Consider the following 18530-nt stretch of genomic DNA (forward strand, 5'->3'; position numbering starts at 1 on the left):
ACGTGATATTCCAAGTTTAGCTCTTTCTATTCTTCTTTGGGAGACCTGAATAGCATTCTCATCCTGTTTGCGTAGGGCCCAGATCTCTGAGGCCTGTTAATGCAGGAAGAACAGTGGAATCAAAGAGATGTGCCCGGAGCCAGAGGTTCTTCATCCTCTTAGCTATTTCGTCAATGTTCTTGAAGGTGCTCCAAGCCGCTCTCTTCCTCCTGCGCAGCTCGGGTGCCAGGTCATTTGTCATGTTGACTTCTCGACCTAGGTACACATAGCTGTTGCATTCGGAGATGGTCGTTCCATTGAGAGCGAATGGGGCATCAGGAATGAGGCTGTTTTTCATTAACATTGTCTTCGTAAGATTCAGCTGTAGTCCTACCTTTCCACACTCACAGTCAAAGTCAACCACCATTTGTGCCACTTGGCTGATGTTTGGTGTTATTAAAACAATGTCATCAGCAAAGCGGAGGTGGTGTAATTGCCGACCATCTATCTTCACTCCCATTCCTTCCCATTCCAGGCGTCGCATGATGTTCTAGAGGGTGGCACTGAAGAGTTTCGGTGAAATGGTATCACCCTGCCGAACCCCTCTCTTGACATCAACGATCACTTCTTTGTAGAATGGTGAGATCCTGGTGGTGAATCCGCAATACAGCTCACAGAGGATCTTGAAGTATTGGGCTTGAATGCCCTGATTGGCTAGGGCTTCAATGACCGCTTCCGTCTCAACAGAATCAAAGGCCTTCTTTAAATCAATGAACTTTAAACAGAGCGGCATCTTGAACTCCCGAGAAACCTCAATGAGTTTAGTTATTGTGTGGATATGGTCGATGGTGCCGAATCCTTTGCGGAAGCTGGCTTGCTCGCATGGTTGTCCTTTATCTAATGTTCTGCCAATCCTATTTAGGATGACTCGAGTGAACAACAGACAATAGGCAGTTCGGGCGATAGTTGCCAATGTCATGGATGTCTCCCTTCTTGAACAAAAGTACGGTCCTGCTGGTTGTCCACTGGAACGGAACCTTGCATTCAGACAGATAGCGAGTGAAGAGCTGAGCCAGTGTATTGATGAGTACTGATGGCAGCTTTTTCAGATGTTCAAGTCTGACCTTGTCTGGGCCGGGTGCTGTTTGTTTCTTTACCGAGGAAATAGCGTGTCGGATTTCAGAAGGGAGAATGTTGGGAAGGACATATCCATCCTGTGGAATTTGGTATGTCGGCAAGTGGACATGGCTATCGAAGAGATTTGAGTAGAAATCATGAATAATCTTGTCCATTGCCATTATGGAGGATGTGATGGATCCATCAGGACGTCGGAGGGCAGTCATCTTGGTCTTGTTGTTGGCGAAGGACAGGCGTGCGTTACGAATACTTTTCCCAGCTTCTGCCGCATCTACCAGTACTTCTGCTCTTCTCTCTTTGAGGTCTTCCTTGATCGCATCTCTGCACTGCTTTGCGAGCTCGGACGTTAGCTTGCAGTTGCCTGAGGCATGCGCCAAACCACGCTGGCGAATTAGCTCAAGAGTTTTCAAAGATAGGCGATTTTTTGTGGCTATCTTTCTCTTGGCGTTCCTCGCACATTCATGGAGGTGCTAAACCAGTCGATCGTATTCCTCGTCAATGTTGTCAACAATGGCATCTTCCCATGTTGTGCAATAGTGCCAAAGAGTTCCCAGTTGGTGGTCGTTCTGGCAGTTCTCTTTTTGAACTTTGCAGTCCTTTCTCCCCACTCTGTGAAATAGAATTTTGCAAGAAGGAGACGGTGGTCTGATCCCGTTAGAAATTTTGGGACAACAGCAACATCAGTCAGGCAAAACCATCACATCCTCCAGAATGGCAATGGAGAAGATTATCCATGACTTCTACTCAAATCTCTTCGATAGCCATGTCCACTTGCCGACATACCAAATTCCACAGGATGGATATGTCCTTCCCAACATTCTCCCTTCTGAAATCCGACACGCTATTTCCTCGGTAAAGAAACAAACAGCACCCGGCCCAGACAAGGTCAGACCTGAACACCTGAAGAACCTGCCATCAGTACTCATCAATACACTGGCTTGGCTCTTCACTTGCTACCTGTCTGAATGCAAGGTTCCGTCCCAGTGGAAAACCAGCAGGACCGTACTACTGTTCAAGAAGGGAGACATTCATGACATTGGCAACTATCGCCCTATCTGCCTATTGTCTGTCATCTACAAGTTGTTCACTTGAGTCATCCTAAATAGAATTGGCAGAACATTAGATGAAGGACAACCATGTGAGCAAGCCAGCTTCCGCAAAGGATTCAGCACCATCGACCATATCCACACAATAACCAAACTCATTGAGGTTTCTCGGGAGTTCAAGATGCCGCTCTGTTTAAAGTTCATTGATTTAAAGAAGGCCTTTGATTCTGTTGAGACGGAAGCGGTCATTGAAGCCCTAGCCAATCAGGGCATTCAAGCCCAATACTTCAAGATCCTCTGTGAGCTGTATTGCGGATTCAGTACCAAGATCTCACCATTCTACAAAGAAGTGATCGTTGATGTCAAGAGAGGGGTTCAGCAGGGTAATACCATTTCACCCAAACTCTTCAGTGCCGCCCTCGAGAACATCATGCGACGCCTGGAATGGGAAGAAATGGGAGTGAAGATAGATGGTCGGCAATTACACCACCTCCGCTTTGCTGATGACATTGTTTTAATAACACCAAACATCAGCCAAGCGGCACAAATGTTGGCTGACCTTGACCGTGAGTGTGGAAAGGTAGGACTATAGCTGAATCTTACGAAGACAATGTTTATGAAAAACAGCCTCATTCCTGATGCCCCATTCGCTCTCAATGGAACGACCATCTCCGAATGCAACAGTTATGTGTACCTAGGTCGAGAAGTCAACCTGACAAATGACCTGGCACCTAAGCTGCGCAGGTGGAAGAGAGTGGCTTGGAGCGCCTTCAAGAACGTCAAAGAAATAGCTAAGAAGATGAAGAACCTCTGGCTCTGGGCACATCTCTTTGATTCCACTGTTCTTCCTGCATTAACATATGCCTCAGAGACCTGGGCCCTACGCAAACAGGATGAGAATGCTACTCAGGTCTCCCAAAGAAGAATAGAAAGAGCTATGCTTGGCATATCACGTTTCACTCGAATGAGAGAAAAAATCCAGAGTTCCAACATCTGTCGACGGTCAAGAATCAGGGACACTGTCTCATTTGCCAAGGTGTCGAAAATCATATGGGCTGGTCACGTAATGAGATTTAAAGACGACCGCTGGACTAGAGCTGTTATCGACTGGATTCCACGGGATGTCAAAAGACCGCTTGGCCGCCCACCTACCAGATGGTCAGACTTCTTCGTGAAGATCATGTACGATCAGTTTGAGGCTCTTCATGTTCCCAGAGCGAACAGATGTCATTGGGCTACACTAGCATGCGACAAGGGACAAATGGAGATGTTACTGGCGCCCGCTCGAGCAAATCGATGACTAACAGGAAGTTAAGTTAAGTGATTAAGTGACACCAGATGTTCATCTTGGATAGAAAGTGTAATTCATGAAAAAGCATTTGGGAAGAATGTGCTAAGTGAACTTAGAAACTGGCTATAAAACAATGTAAAAACAAAACATATATTGAAGTAGCTTCTACTATGTATTGGGGATACGATTGTTCCTATTAGCAAAACAAAATATATAGAACAAATTTGAATCTTAAAAATATAAGACTGCTTTTAATGTTTTAGTTTGACACAATAGTAAGACATATTAGTTTGACTAGTTAAAGGAAAGTTAGAGATATGATTTTCAAGAGGAAACAATATTTGAATATACTATGACAATGAATAGTAATCTATCCTCTTTCACCCAGATATGGGAACTGAGGAAATTCAAAAATAAAAATACACAAAAACTTTCAAAAATACCAAATAATAAAAACAACAACAGTATTGATCTTAGCTGACAATATAGAGAAATATTCAAATCAGGGGAACTTTAAGTGTTGCTTTTTTATCTCTACTTTTCGAAGTTATGTACTTTTTGACAACCATGTCGTTCTTTTATGAATAGGAAAAATACTTTTGAAACCTAATTTATATTGACGTATACCTCCAAGTGTGATTCAAATGTGTTTTCAACTAGAAGCCATGTGTCCTCCTTATGGACCCCTAGGATATCTCAAGGATCTCCTTGATGAAAATCACATAGATAAGGAGATAGGGCATGATATTAGAGAGCCAACCTGTAGTACAGGGAGCCACAAGAAAGGAACAAGTTTGGAAGGAATCCAGAGTCAGTAAAGGTTGAGAAACACTGGTGTAAATCAAGGACCAGCTAAGTAAAATTACTGAATTCTTTTGTTCCCAGTCTAAGGAAGTAGGATCTAAACCAAATATGGCCAGGAATATGCATTTTCAACATACAGAGGATTCAACAATCCTCAGGTTTCCAGACAATTCTGTGCATACTAACATTTGCTGTACCTTGCATACCAAGGTACAGCAGCATAGTACCTAGAAACAATCCCTTATCTCTTTTGACATTGATCTTATCAGTGTGCATTGCTACTGTCTGGGGCTTGGAGCCTGGCTCAGCTTCACTGAGCACAGAGCTCTCCTGAACACCCAATTTTATTTTTTTTTTTCAGGATTCCTCCTGTGTTCTTGTCTAAGAGGGATTACTCAGTAAGCTATTTTGGTTAATGTGTTGCAGCCAGGCTTAGATAAATCTATTAGTCCATTAAAAATTTTGGTTTCATTAAAGAGAGATCCTTCCTCTTTTTTCTGCTCTATCTTCTTTTTCCTTGTCTCACCTTGAATCAAAATATTCCTTTATTTTTAAATTATCTCCATTAACAATTGTTACAAGAAGTACAGAGGGTAGGGCGTTTGCCTTGCATGAAGCCAACATGACCGACCCGAGTTCGATTCCTCCACTCTTCTCAGAGAGCCTGGCAAGCTACCAAGAGTATCTCGCCCACACGGCAAAGCCTGTCAAGCTACCCGATATGCCAGAGTAACAACAAAGTCTCACAATGGAGACATTACTGGGCCCACTCGAGCAAATTGATGAACAACGGGAGGACAGTGACAGTGACAAGAAGTACCAAAAATAAGTCTTACATACCACAATACACATCATCATGAGCAATGAGATCATCTTACAGTTGGATAAAGTTTGTTGCCTTTGAGGAGAAAAAAATGAAAAATCAGTATTTTATAATTTCATTTATGTGCACATATGCACACACACACATATGCCATGTGCATATGTCACACAGAGCCTTTGTCCAGTACCTGTTGCTACTCATACTAATTCAGGAAAAACATTTTTAAAAAGATAATAATAGTTTTTCTTTCAGAAAGTTGTGCTAAATCATTAAAAGTTGTATAATTGGGATGTAAAAAAAGAAAGATTTAAATTCAAGTTTTTAAAGAAGGTCATTAAAATATGCAATACTATCTTACTGGGGAAAGTCTTTTATAAAAAAACATATCCTTTCTTTCCACTCAAATGTATATATCCTCTTGAAGATTAAAACATTTTTAAAAAGTGTCTCGCTGGGAAGCAAAAAGCACTGTTAAATCACACATTGAGCATTCTAGAAATAGTGAGCTCAAAGCTTCTTTTCTCACAGTGATGACCTCCAGAAAAATTAGAGACAAGGTTATGGATCCCTGAACAGAACCAGTTAGCTGTGGTATCCAGTCTATGGAACTAATGAGGCTAAGGTCAGGTTCAGTTCCAAGACAAGCTATTTAGCGTGACAAGGGCCATGGCCTCCCCAACCTGGTTGTGCAAAGCATTAGTCACCTAAGGATTTTTATTTCTTAAGTTTTGTTTGTATTATGAATTTCTGGGCCTTATTCCAGACCAACTAAATCAACATTTCTGGGAGTAAGGCAAGGAGCCTATACTTTTAATAAACTTCCTGGGTACTTCTATGCACCAGCGAGGATTTCAGGATCAAATATTAAGCCAATCTTAAGAAAGTCTGTGAATCCTCTTTACAAATCAAAATCTGATGTTTAAACTAGGGAAAGAGCTCAAATCACTGAAGCCACCAAATGTCCCCTTTGCACCTCAGCACCACAGGTGTATCTCTGGTGGCTTCCAATACCACTGGGTGCTAGCACTCTGGCATCACCAGGCCTAATTAATAGCCATTTGCAAGGAGTCATACCAGACTCCCAAGCACTGCTGGGGAGTCTCATACGTGTCTGTTTGTGCTAAACTTACACAGGAACTCTCACAATCTAACATTGTTTGTCTTTCTCCCCCTCCCCCCTCCCCCGCCCCGTGCTTTGGGTTCCTCAGGAGAAGCCTTGACTACACAAAGTTTTAAATCTTAGTGACAAAGAGCAGCCTGATGTCCTCAAAAGCGTCTTTCATAGGGCTCTTCTCAGCCTCACTGAATGTTTTTAAGATGCCATCTGAAGAATGTCCTCCTTTCTCACACACCCCTCAGAAGAAACCCTCTTCTTTCTGGCAAATGGAGACTAAGTGCAAACTCAGTCCTCCAAATACCCCACTCAGAGGAGGCATCCTTTCCCCTGGACCTTCCTGAAGAAAATTCTGGAGGGATGCGGGAAAGGTATCTTCCCTGGAGCACTCAGAAGAATTTTCATGACAGAATATTTCCACACACAAAAAACAGTGTCGGACTAAGACTAGAAAAAACTTAGGGGGTCCTGATGTCAATTACTTGAAAATAAGCCCAGCGATAAATCTATCTGTTGAGAATTTGTGTAGAATCAAAGGGGAACCACTCTGAGGCAGGGCCACAACAGGTGGGAAAAATGAAAAGCAAAAAAATTGGTAAATGGTGTCTGGAAAACAAAATTCTAGCGAAGGACATGTCTTTTTGCTTCTCTGACCAGCTGTGCTTGGGTTGAGCACATATAATCTGACCACATTTACTGCATTTTTTGAGTAAATAGATAACAAATAACTCCCAAAGTAATACACAGATACATTGAAATAAGGGAAACATAGTTTATCTTAAGATGAAAAATAAAATTCTTTCTTTATTTCATTTTCAGTGTGAAGGAAATATTTTGAGTTAGATTTGGAAAGTCCTATTTTGACAGCTTTCTTTCACCTTTGAAGTTGGCATTAAACTCCTTTCCCTCAAAAACTGAATACATAAATTCCTCACCATCAAAATTTTCAGAACTAACCCAACAGCCTCAACAATTATTTCTTTCATACAAACTATATTCATTTCCATGGTTTTAGAATATGAAATCCAAAGCCAATGACACCCTCCTTGGAAAAATTTGACAGCTCGAATTAACATTTACTCTCTATTCCTTCAATCAGTTACTTGTCTGAAGACTTTTGTTAATGAAAGGTGAATTTTATCTCAGTATCTCCTATAGTTAAATAAATAACGCTCAAAACCTGGAAAGGTCCTGGGAGAATAAACTAGAACACAAGATCTTGAAAGTCGTCAGGCACCTACACTTCCTGAGAGTCAATATTCTCATCCTCTACAGCATCTTAACATTAAAGGAGTCTCCACTCTGTTATTACAGTAAAATGATGCATAAAAAGCATCTATTTCCTGAATTCACCAGGGTCCTTGACCTGTCAGGCTACAAAGGGAGAAGCTGGGCTGCTGTCATTGTGAGACAGTCGGCTAAACGGTTTTACAGAAAGAGGAAACGGTGGGCAGATGAAAGTTCGGCCTATAAAATGGAAGATCCTACAGCACATTGTGGTTATATTAGGTGTGCCCACAGGATAAAGAATTCAAGTGTGAAGTGGTATGGCAAGAGTTGCAAATTAAATAAGCTGTGCTTCTGGGGTTTTCCTTTAGTGTGCCGCAGTAACATGCCCGTGGCTCTAGGGAACTTTATGACTAAGTTCAAATGAAGCACTCAGGCCTTGAGTTAAATGTAGCAGAGTGAGATGTTCTTAAAGACATCTTGGCAATTAATTACCTGCAATACGCCCTTTTTTCACAGCTTAGTTTTCAGGTGTGTGGGAGAGTTGAAAATATTTAATGATGCCTAATTTGTTGCCGTAGTTTAATCATAGGCTCAAGTTTTGTGCTATAGTCTATAACCTGTATAAGGGGCTTCATCCTGACACCTACAGAGAAGAAGGGACGGGTTTTTTTTTCTTTTTACTCTTGTGCAATAATCATACCAACCTTTGATCATTCTTTGAAATTAAGAAAATGTTGATGACCTGCCAAATACACAATAGGTTTAGTAAAATTGGAAAAGAAAGTCCTTTTCACTGCCCATCAGTCTTCTCCTCATCAGATACCATCATTTTCCACATGATGACCAAACTCTAAGCCCAAATACTGAAATCATTCCAGAGAGAAGATAAAAGAGAGACTTGGGCACATCATTTTTGCAACTAGTCTGTTGGCCACTCTCTTACCTTTAATCACCTTAGATCTTATTACTCTTACCAGTCTTGCTGACTTCCTGTTTTCTCTACCTATTAAGCAAAGCATTCAAATATTTCACTCCTGGCTTCAAGCTATCCTTTCAATATCACTCATTTCTTCATAGCACTTACTAATAGCTAAAATCACAAACTTTATTCACTTAATCGAAAAAAATGAAATTTATATTTTCTCACTAGAAATTTCATAAGAAAAGAGAGATCCTATGATTCTAAGAGATTCTAATTCTAAAAAGTTCCAGTATATATTTTCTACTCTGTAAATATTAGATGAATTGGATGGATGGATGAATGAACGGATGGATGGATAAATGGATAATAGATGAATGGGAACCTGAAGTTTTGGGGGGGGTTGTTTTTTTATTTAATGTAGAAAAAAGCAGCAAATGTTGCTGTTGATACAATTCTAGTATTAAAATTGATTAAATACATTCTCTGTGCTGTGTTCTGAACTGCATATATATACCTGATCAGGTCCAATACAAGGTTTTCTATGGAACTCAAGTTACATATTTTAGGCATTTGCCAATGTCTATGAATATACTGCAGGGAGGGAAAAAAATTCACTTAATCACTTAACTTAACTTCCCGTTAGTCGTCAATTTGCTCGAGCGGGCGCCAGTAACGTCTCCATTTGTCCCTGTCGCGTGCTAGTGTAGCCCAATGGGATCTGTTCGCTCCGGGAACATGAAGGGCCTCAAACCGATCATTCATGACCTTGACGAAGAAGTCTGACCATCTGGAAGGTGGGCGGTCACGCGGTCTTTTGACATCCCGTGGAATCCAGTCAGTAACAACTATAGTCCAGCGGTCGTCTTTACATCTCATTACGTGACCAGCCCATCTGATTTTTGACACCTTGGCATATGAGACAGCGACCCTGAGTCTTGATGGTCCACGGATGTCAGAACTCCGGATTCTCTCTCTCATTTGAGTGAAACGTGATATTCCAAGCATAGCTCTTTCTATTCTTCTTTAGGAGACCTGAATAGCGTTCTCATCCTGTTTTTATAGGGCCCAGGTCTCTGAGGCATATGTTAATGCAGGAAGAACAGTGGAATCAAAGAGATGTGCCCGGAGCCAGAGGTTCTTCGTCCTCTTAGCTGTTTCTTCGAAGTTCTTGAAGGTGCTCCAAGCCGCTATCTTCCTCCTGCGCAGATCGGGTGCCAGGTCATTTGTCATGCTGACCTCTTGACCTAGGTACACATAGCTGTTGCATTCGGAGATGGTCATTCCATTGAGAGCGAATGGGGCATCAGGAATGAGGCTGTTTCTCATAAACATTGTCTTCGTAAGATTCAGCTATAGTCCTACCTTTCCACACTCACGGTCAAAGTCGGCCAGCATTTGTGCCGCTTGGCTGATGTTTGGTGTTATTAAAACAATGTCATCAGCAAAGCGGAAGTGGTGTAGTTGCCGACCATCTATCTTCACTCCCATTCCTTCCCATTCCAGTCGTCACATGATGTTCTCCAGGGTGGCACTGAAGAGTTTTGGTGAAATGGTATCACCCTGCCGCACCCCTCTCTTGACATCAACGATCACTTCTTTGTAGAATGGTGAGATCCTGGTAGTGAATCCGCAATGCAGCTCACAGAGGATCCTGATGTATTGGGCTTGAATGCCCTGATTGGCTAGGGCTTCAATGACCGCTTCCGTCTCAACAGAATCAAAGGCCTTCTTTAAATCGATGAACGTTAAACAGAGCGGCATCTTGAACTCCCGAGAAACCTCAATGAGCTTGGTTATTGTGTGGATATGGTTGATGGTGCTGAATCCTTTGCGGAACCCGGCTTGCTCGCATGGTTTTCCTTCATCTAGTGTTCTGCCAATCCTATTTAGGATGACTCGAGTGAACAACTTGTAGATGACAGACAATAGGCAGATCGGGCAATAGTTGCCAATGTCATGGTTGTCTCCCTTCTTGAACAGTAGTACAGTCCTGCTGGTTTTCCATTGGGACGGAACCTTGCATTCAGACAGGTAGCGAGTGAAGAGCCGAGCCAGTGTATTGATGAGTACTGATGGCAGGTTCTTCAGGTGTTCAGGTCTGACCTTGTCTGGGCCAAGTGCTGTTTGTTTCTTTACCGATGAAATGGCGTGTCGGATTTCGGAAGGGAGAATGTTGGGAACGACATATCCATCCTGTGGAATTTGGTATGTCGGCAAGTGGACATGGCTATCGAAGAGATTTGAGTAGAAGTCATGGATAATCTTCTCCATTGCCGTTCTGGAGGATGTGATGGATCCATCAGGACGTCAGAGGGCAGTCATCTTGGTCTTATAGTTGGCGAAGGACAGGCGGGCGTTATGAATACTTCGAAAAAAAATTAAAGAATTAAAGAATTTAAAATTTACTGCGAAAGCCCAGAATGAAACTGTGAGATTTACACCTGAATAGTAGTTGACCAAAAAAATAGAAAGCAATATGGCGAAGATATGAAGCTGGCTCGGGACTGTGGGTCTTGAAATTGTAAACTAATCATTTCTTCTATTCCTAGTGCCACTGTTCCAGAGTTAATGTTTAGAAACATATTGTATTATGTTACTATATTCCAAATAAAACTGAATCAATATCTTTCACTCAGTTGTTCATTCAAATGTAGGGAACAAATATGAAAAAGCACAACGCTTTATTCCTTCTTTCCTTCTTTCTTTTTCTTTTTTACTTATCTTTTCAAAAAAATACTTCAGTAAAAGAAATTTTGTGAAAATCATTATATCTCACCATGGTGTCATAAAGTTCTTATCTTGGGATGTACAAAGCTGTTCATTGCTAGTTGAGCCTTCTGTATTATTGTTTTTATTTAGCTTCTTGGCTTCTATGTTACTTCTCATCTAATTTGGCAAGCTTATACTGGAATGTCAGGATTGTGGAATTTAGAGGTCTTGTACAGTCACAGCTGTGGTGGTCATCCAAGAAGCACCAGTTGTAATAATAAGCATTTGAAGCCAAATGTTTAATATAGATATAGCAATGATATAAATCATATCAATAGATGAATAAATATTATTATAATCAAGATAAGATACCACATAATCTTTATAAAATACTACTAGTAAGGAAAGCCTCAACTTTATGGGAGACTAGAATTCAGATTTATCAATTTTTCCCAGATCACATATGGCAAATATTTTATTCAGAATCACAATGTTCTTTTATTAGGCCAAGGAAAGTAACTGGGTATATTACCTGCAAGTCTTGCTGTTTGGGTGCAGTAGACTCAAGACTAATGTTGATAAGTATGTTTGCATCTGTATTCATCAGACATATAGTCCTGTAATATTTTTTTGTGGTGTCTGCCTGCTTTTGGTGTCAAGGTAATATGTACCTCATGGAAACTGTTTGGAAGTGCTTCTGATTCTTTAATTTCCTGGAAAAGCTTGAAAAGAACTGGCAATGGATCCTCTTTAAATCTTTAAATGTTTGGAAGAATTCAGTAGTGAATCCATCTGGACCTGGACTTTTGGTTTTGAGAAGACTTTTGATTACTGTTCAATTTCCTTGATAGTGACAGGTCTGTTCAGGTATTCCAAGTCTTCTTGGTTCAGTCTTGGAAGGATATAAGAATCCAGGAATTTATTCATTTCTCTTAGATTCTCTTGTTTCATGGCATACAGACTCTCAAAGTAATCTCTGATGATCCTTTGAATTTCTGTCGTTTCTGTTGTGATGTCTCCCTTTTCATTTCTGAATCAGTTTATTAGGGTTCTCTCTCTCAGTTTCTCTGTCTCTCTGTCTCTCTGTCTCTGTCTCTCTGTCTCTATCTCTCTCTGTGAGTTTTGCTAGTGGTTTAATCATGTTATCATGTTTATTTTTTTTCAAAGAAACAGCTCTCGGCTTCATTGATCTTTCGGATTTTTTTTTTGGGGGGGAGCGGGCCTGGATTTTAGCTCATTGATTATGCTCTGAGTTTTATTTATTGTCTTCCTTTCTTCCTCCTCTCTGGTTCAGGCTATTTTTGTTGGTCATTTTCTAAGATTTTAAGCTGCAAAGTCAAGTTATTTATGTGGGTCCTTTCTTCCTGATGAATGCTTGCAGAGCTATCAACTTTCCTCCTTTTTTTTGAAATAAATAGATTTTATTTGGAGGGTTTTTGAAGGTGTGGATGGGGAGAAAGTGAGAGAGAGAGAGAGAGAGAGAGAGTAATGCACTCAAGAGAGAATGCAGGTTTCTCCAAGGGCGGAGAGAGAGAGAGAGCCCCTAAACACATCCCAGCATTAGACATGAAAACATGAAAGTACACATCTCAAGAGAGGAGATGTGGGCGACACATGTGCTCCGGCATCACATGTGCTTGGCCATGTGGGCGCAAGTAGCACATGGGCTCGGGCTGGATATGCGCCGCAACTTTCCTCTTAATGCTGCTTTAGCTGTGTCCCACAAGTTCTCGTAGCTCATGACCTCATTCAAGTTTATTTGCAGGAAACTTTTGATTTCTTCTTTGATTTCCTTTCTAGGCCATTGGTTGTTCAGCAGTGAGCTGTTTAATTTTCAGGTACTTGGTCTTTGAGAAACACCAGGGCTTACTCCTCACTGTGCACAAAGATCATTTATGGCAGGCTTGAGGGACCATACGAGGTGCCAGGGAACAAATATTGGTCAGCTGAATACAAGGTCACCACCCTATCTACTATTCTGTTGCTTTGTCCCCCACTTTTTTCTGTAATTACATTATCCTATTACATATTTATTATTTATTCATCTTAGCATTTTTCATTTCTCATCTAATTTTATATGTTGTTTTATAGTATAAATATAAAAAAATATTCCATGATTCTCCCCTTGGTGGACATTGTACATTGTTTCCAGCAATTTTCTATTTTGTAAAAAAAAAACAATCTGTAGTAAACATTCATGTACATGTATGTATATTTATTGTTACTGTAATTTTTAACTGGAGGGGGGTACAACTGATGATGCTCAGGGCTTACTCCTGGTTCTGCACTCAGGAATTACTCCTAGCAGTCCTGAAGGGATTATAGAGGATGCTAAGGGCCAGCCATGTGCAAAGCAAATGCCCTACCCATTGTAATATCACTCTAACCCTGTTGCTGTAATTTTCAATAGGATATGTTATGAAAATTAAAATTGCTGGGTTAAAAAGTAAACTAATCTTTAATTGAATATACATTGTCATATTAGTCTTCAAAATACTGTAAACTGTCACTGTTCTGCAGTGGTCACCAGTGACCTGAGGGTCCCCTGGTATGTTAGGGGCCAATCACTGCCTACAATATATGATGTATATGATAAACACATTTATGTTATATTTTATATCATATTTCACTGTCACTGTTCCCCCGTTGTTCACCAATTTTTCTCAAGCGGGCCCAGTAACGTTTCCATTGTGAGACTTGTTCTGTGATTTTGGCATATCGAATACATCACAGGTAGCTTGCCAGGCTTTGCTGTGTGAGCACAATACTCTCGGTAGCTTTCCAGGCTCTCCAAGAGGGGCAGAGGAATCAATCCCGGCTCAGACGTGCCAGCCACGTGCAACGCAAACGCCCTACTGCTGTGCTTTCACTTCAGCCCATATCATATTTATCAATATTATTATCAATATATTATTATTGATAAATATGATATATATTATTGTTTTACTTTTACTTTTCTTGACTATTGGTAGAATTGAACAACATTTTATGTTGATTAATTAGTTGAGTTTTTTCTGTTCTTTTTTTAAATATATATTGTGTTTTGAAATATATAGTAAGACTGGAGAGCTAGATCAATGGCCCTATGGCCCTCCTGTTGATCATCGATTTGCTCAAGCGGGCCCAGTAACGTCTCCATTGGAGACTTTGTTGTTACTGTGTTTGGCATATTGAATACGTCACAGGGAGCTTGCCAGGCTCTGCCATGTGGGCGAGATACTCTCGGTAGCTTGCCGGGCTCTCCGAGAGGGGTGGAGAAATCGAACTCAGGTCGGCCATGTTGGCTGCATGCAAGGCAAACGCCCTACCTCTGTGCTATCTCTAGGCTGAGCAAATCCTTACCTGTAGGAGCCCCAATTTGGATACTTGACAACCCATATTTTTAAAGTACTTTGAGTGACTACCAATCACTAAGCTGGAAATAGCCCTTTAGCGTCTTTTAACTTTTTTGGTATTTTGGCCTCTTTCTACCTTGCCATCCTATCTCCCTCACAGACCATAAAAATTGATCTCTTTAGGCATCTAATAAAATGTCTTACACATGATATACTCGACAAATGTTTGTATACTGACTCAGTGGGTGGCTTCCAAAGAAATAGTGTGTTGATAGTCTCATGTTTGGAAGTTAAATTGGCATCATAGAATTTAGAAGGAAAAAATCTGTAATAAAGAGCTTAAACTTTATTCTCCTGGCCAGATATGTGCTAGAAATCATACAAGACTATGAATCAAAAAACCACTGTTTAAATTCAACTCTTCCACTCTTATTATTTATTATTTATTTATATATTTTTGCTTTTTGGGGTCACACTCAGTGATGCACAGGGGTTACTCCTGGCTCTGCACTCAGGAATTACTCCTGGCGGTGCTCGGGGGACAATACAGGATGCTGGGAATCAAATCCAGGTCGGCCACCTGCAAGACAAATGTCCTACCCACTGAACTATTGCTCCAGTCCCCAACTCTTCCGGTTTTAAATTATGTGATTCTGTGACTGGAGCAATAGTACAGTGAGCAGGGCTTTTGCCTGCCTGGGAATTACCTGGGCTTCATCCCTTGAACCAGGCAGGAATAGTCACTGAGTACAGAGCAAGAAGTAAGCTCTGAGCACCACTGAGTGTGCCCCCCATCCCATAACCAATATATAAATAAATAGAGTGGTTTTTGATAAGTAACTTGCTATTAATTATTTTATATTTATTTATAAAATGATATAATCAGAGACTTCAGTATTTGTTTTAATTAGATGAAAACTTTGTGAGAGCTTGCTTTCAAAACAAGCTTATAAAAAGATAAATTTGAAAGTGAAAAAAAATAGAAAAAGAGAATCCCAGAAAACAATACTTTTTGGAGATCCCCTGCATGGGTAATAGAATAAGGGACCAGAGAAATGGCATTCAAAATAAAACAGAAAAATGATAATGCATGTAACTTGCAAATTATAAGTGTATAAGACTTGGTATCCAAACAAAGAAAGGAATTGAGAAGCATTGAAATCTTGAGTTTAGTACACAAGGAGATGCCTTGAAGACGAAGACTAGTAGGTGGTTAGTAAATATCATGCTGGGAAATGAATGGAAGAGACAGTCAATGAAAAGTGATCAGAAGACAGTTTGCATCCTTCTCTCCATCCTGGGAGAGTGTCTCAAGATCAAATAACTTAGAATGCTTAGAATGGTCAGATGCTTCATCATGGCTTCCTTTTCCAATTAACTAAGTTAGAAGATTTCAATGCATGGTCTTTAATGATCATAGACTGGAGGCCTGAAAGTCATAGCATTTTGCAAACATTACATCTTTATAAACTTATCTGTCTGATATACTGTCTGATATACTTGTCTGATATATTTTCCAGATCAATAATGCATCAGGTCAAAGTACTATGTTGCAATTTTAATCCTTCTCCTTTTGCTTTCCTCCTCAGTGGTGGAACTCACCTGCTCCTTCACCTAGATCAATAGGCTGAGCAAATTGGTTTGGATTTGAAAATTTGGATTTCTTTTTCAAATTTTAATGTTGAGGACCACAAATAAGAATGTTGTGGGGTCAATCCAGAGAGGCTTGGAGGACTATATGGTTAAGAACTCTTATAGGCTTATGTTTAATTACCCTCGTTTTTAAATATTAGATCTTTGATCATGAAATAATTTTGACTTCTAAGACTCAATTTCTCAGTAACCCCTTAACATATTTGCATTTAGTAAACATTATTAATATCTGTGAGTATTACAAAAGAAAAGATGACATTCTTTAACTAGATGACAAAACTCTGAAGTCTGGCACATCCCAATGATGAACATGCAGTGAACAGTAACTTCCAGCACAAGGGATTTTCTTGTTAGTATAACTCATGGCAAGACTCAGATTACTGCATCATACGCTGATGAAATTGTGGCTCATCTTGACCTCCAGGAATTTTGGTAAATTGAAAAATTAATCAAAATTTTTGCTAAATTTTCACAACCTGGATAAATATTGTACAATAAATTCTGTCTTGAGAGATCAGTTCCCTTGATAAATAATACATACTTAGATTTTTATATTTTATTCAGCTATTCCTCCTCTTGAAAGACTTATGGTCCCCTCTCCTAACTTCAGTATCCTCCTTTCCATTTATACATACCACCAGTAACATATACAATCTGTAATTATTTATTTACCCCCTCTTATCATAAACTACCGAATGTAGCCTGCCCACATGGCAGAGTCTGGCAAACTCCCCGTGGCGTACCCAATATGCCAAATACCAGTAACAAGGATGGGTCTCATTCTCCTAAAGAGCCTTGAATATAATCTCAGGGCTAGGATGAAGGAGACGTTACTGGGGCCTGCTCAAGGCAATCGATGGTTAACAGGATGATTTGTGATTTGTGATTTGTGATCATAAACTACAAAATTCTTATAGGATATATGCTATAATGCTTCAATAATGAATTGAAGCATTATAGCATATATTCAATTTATTATTATATTAAATAATAAAAATCTCCATCTTCATGGAGCTGGAGAGATAGCACAGCAGGTAGGGTGTTTGCCTTGCACGCGGCCGACCTGAGTTCAATTCCCAGCATCCCAAATGGTCCCCTGAGCACCGCCAGGAGTAACTCCTGAGTACAGAGCCAAGAGTAACCCCTGTGCATCGCCAGGTGTGACCCAAAAATCAAAAAAAAAATCTCCATCTTCCATTAAGAAGATTGATTACCCTTACTGATCTTTCTTTAAAAACAGATAAAAGCGCTCCAATTTAATTTTTAGGGAATCTCCATTTCAGAAGAGAATTCTATGTAATGGAACTTAAAATTTCTCTAATAAAAGGTTATTAAATACTGCCAAATGTCACTGAGATTATCAATAAGACTGAGATTGCTAGATTAAATTGAATCTAGCCATTGTATTACGTTTATTATTTGAATTCAAGTCAAAATGGAGTTGTTTTCTTGGCAATGTCTTGAGCTTTAGCAGTCATAAATTTCCATTTTTCCTGTCTGTGAGCATTACAAAAGAAAAGATGACGTTCTTTTGCCAAGATGACAAAACACTGAATTCTGGCACATCTCTATGGTGAGCATATGCTGAACAGTAACTTCCAGCAACAAGGGAATCCAGCAATTTTCCTGTAAGTATAAATCATTGCAGGATTCAGATCACTGCAAAGAAAACAACATGAGGGTGCAAGAGAGATAGTACAGTAGCTAAGGGGTTTATCGGACATATTGGTAACTGAAGTTAGAATCTGAATACCCTTTCCCTCCAAAAATTAAAGAAAACAGCCATATTTCTTTCCCCAGGTATTTTTAACAGCCAACTGAAGAATGTTTCAAAAGTATGTGAACCTCTGGGAATCATACCTCATTTCCTCTTCCATTCTGATCTTTACCCAACTCCTTACCCAACAAAGTTTTGAGGAAGGAATCACAAACACCTGATTCAGAACCCTGACTCTATCACTATCAAGCAAACATTTCTCAGGCCTTCTGTCTCATTTTTTTTCTTTTTGGGTCACACCCGGCTATGCACAAGGGTTATTCCTGACTTTGCACTTAGGAATTACACCTGGTGGTGCTCAGGAGACCATATGGGATGCTTGGAATCGAACCTGGGTCCGCTGCTTGCAAGGCAAATACCCTACCCTCTGTATTATCATTCCAAACCCAACCTTCTGTCTCATTTTTAAAAGAGCCTTTCGAGGTTTTATATCATCATATGTAAGCACGAGATTCATTTTTAAATTCCCATCTCTTATAGTATTTTACATAAAGTATATCACTTAATCACTTAATCACTTAATCCCCGTTATTCATCGATTTATTCGAGCGGGTGCCAGTAACGTCTCCATTCATCCCGGTTGCGTGCTAGCGTAGCCCAATGGTATCTGTTCGTTTTAGGAACATGTAGAGCCTCAAACCGATCATTTAGGGTCTTGACGAAGAAGTCTGACCATCTTATAGGTGGGCGTCCACGTGATCTTTTGATGT

This window comes from Sorex fumeus, unplaced genomic scaffold, assembly GCF_029834395.1.
Source record: "Sorex fumeus unplaced genomic scaffold, SorFum_2.1 ptg000003l, whole genome shotgun sequence".
NCBI lineage: Eukaryota > Metazoa > Chordata > Mammalia > Eulipotyphla > Soricidae > Sorex > Sorex fumeus.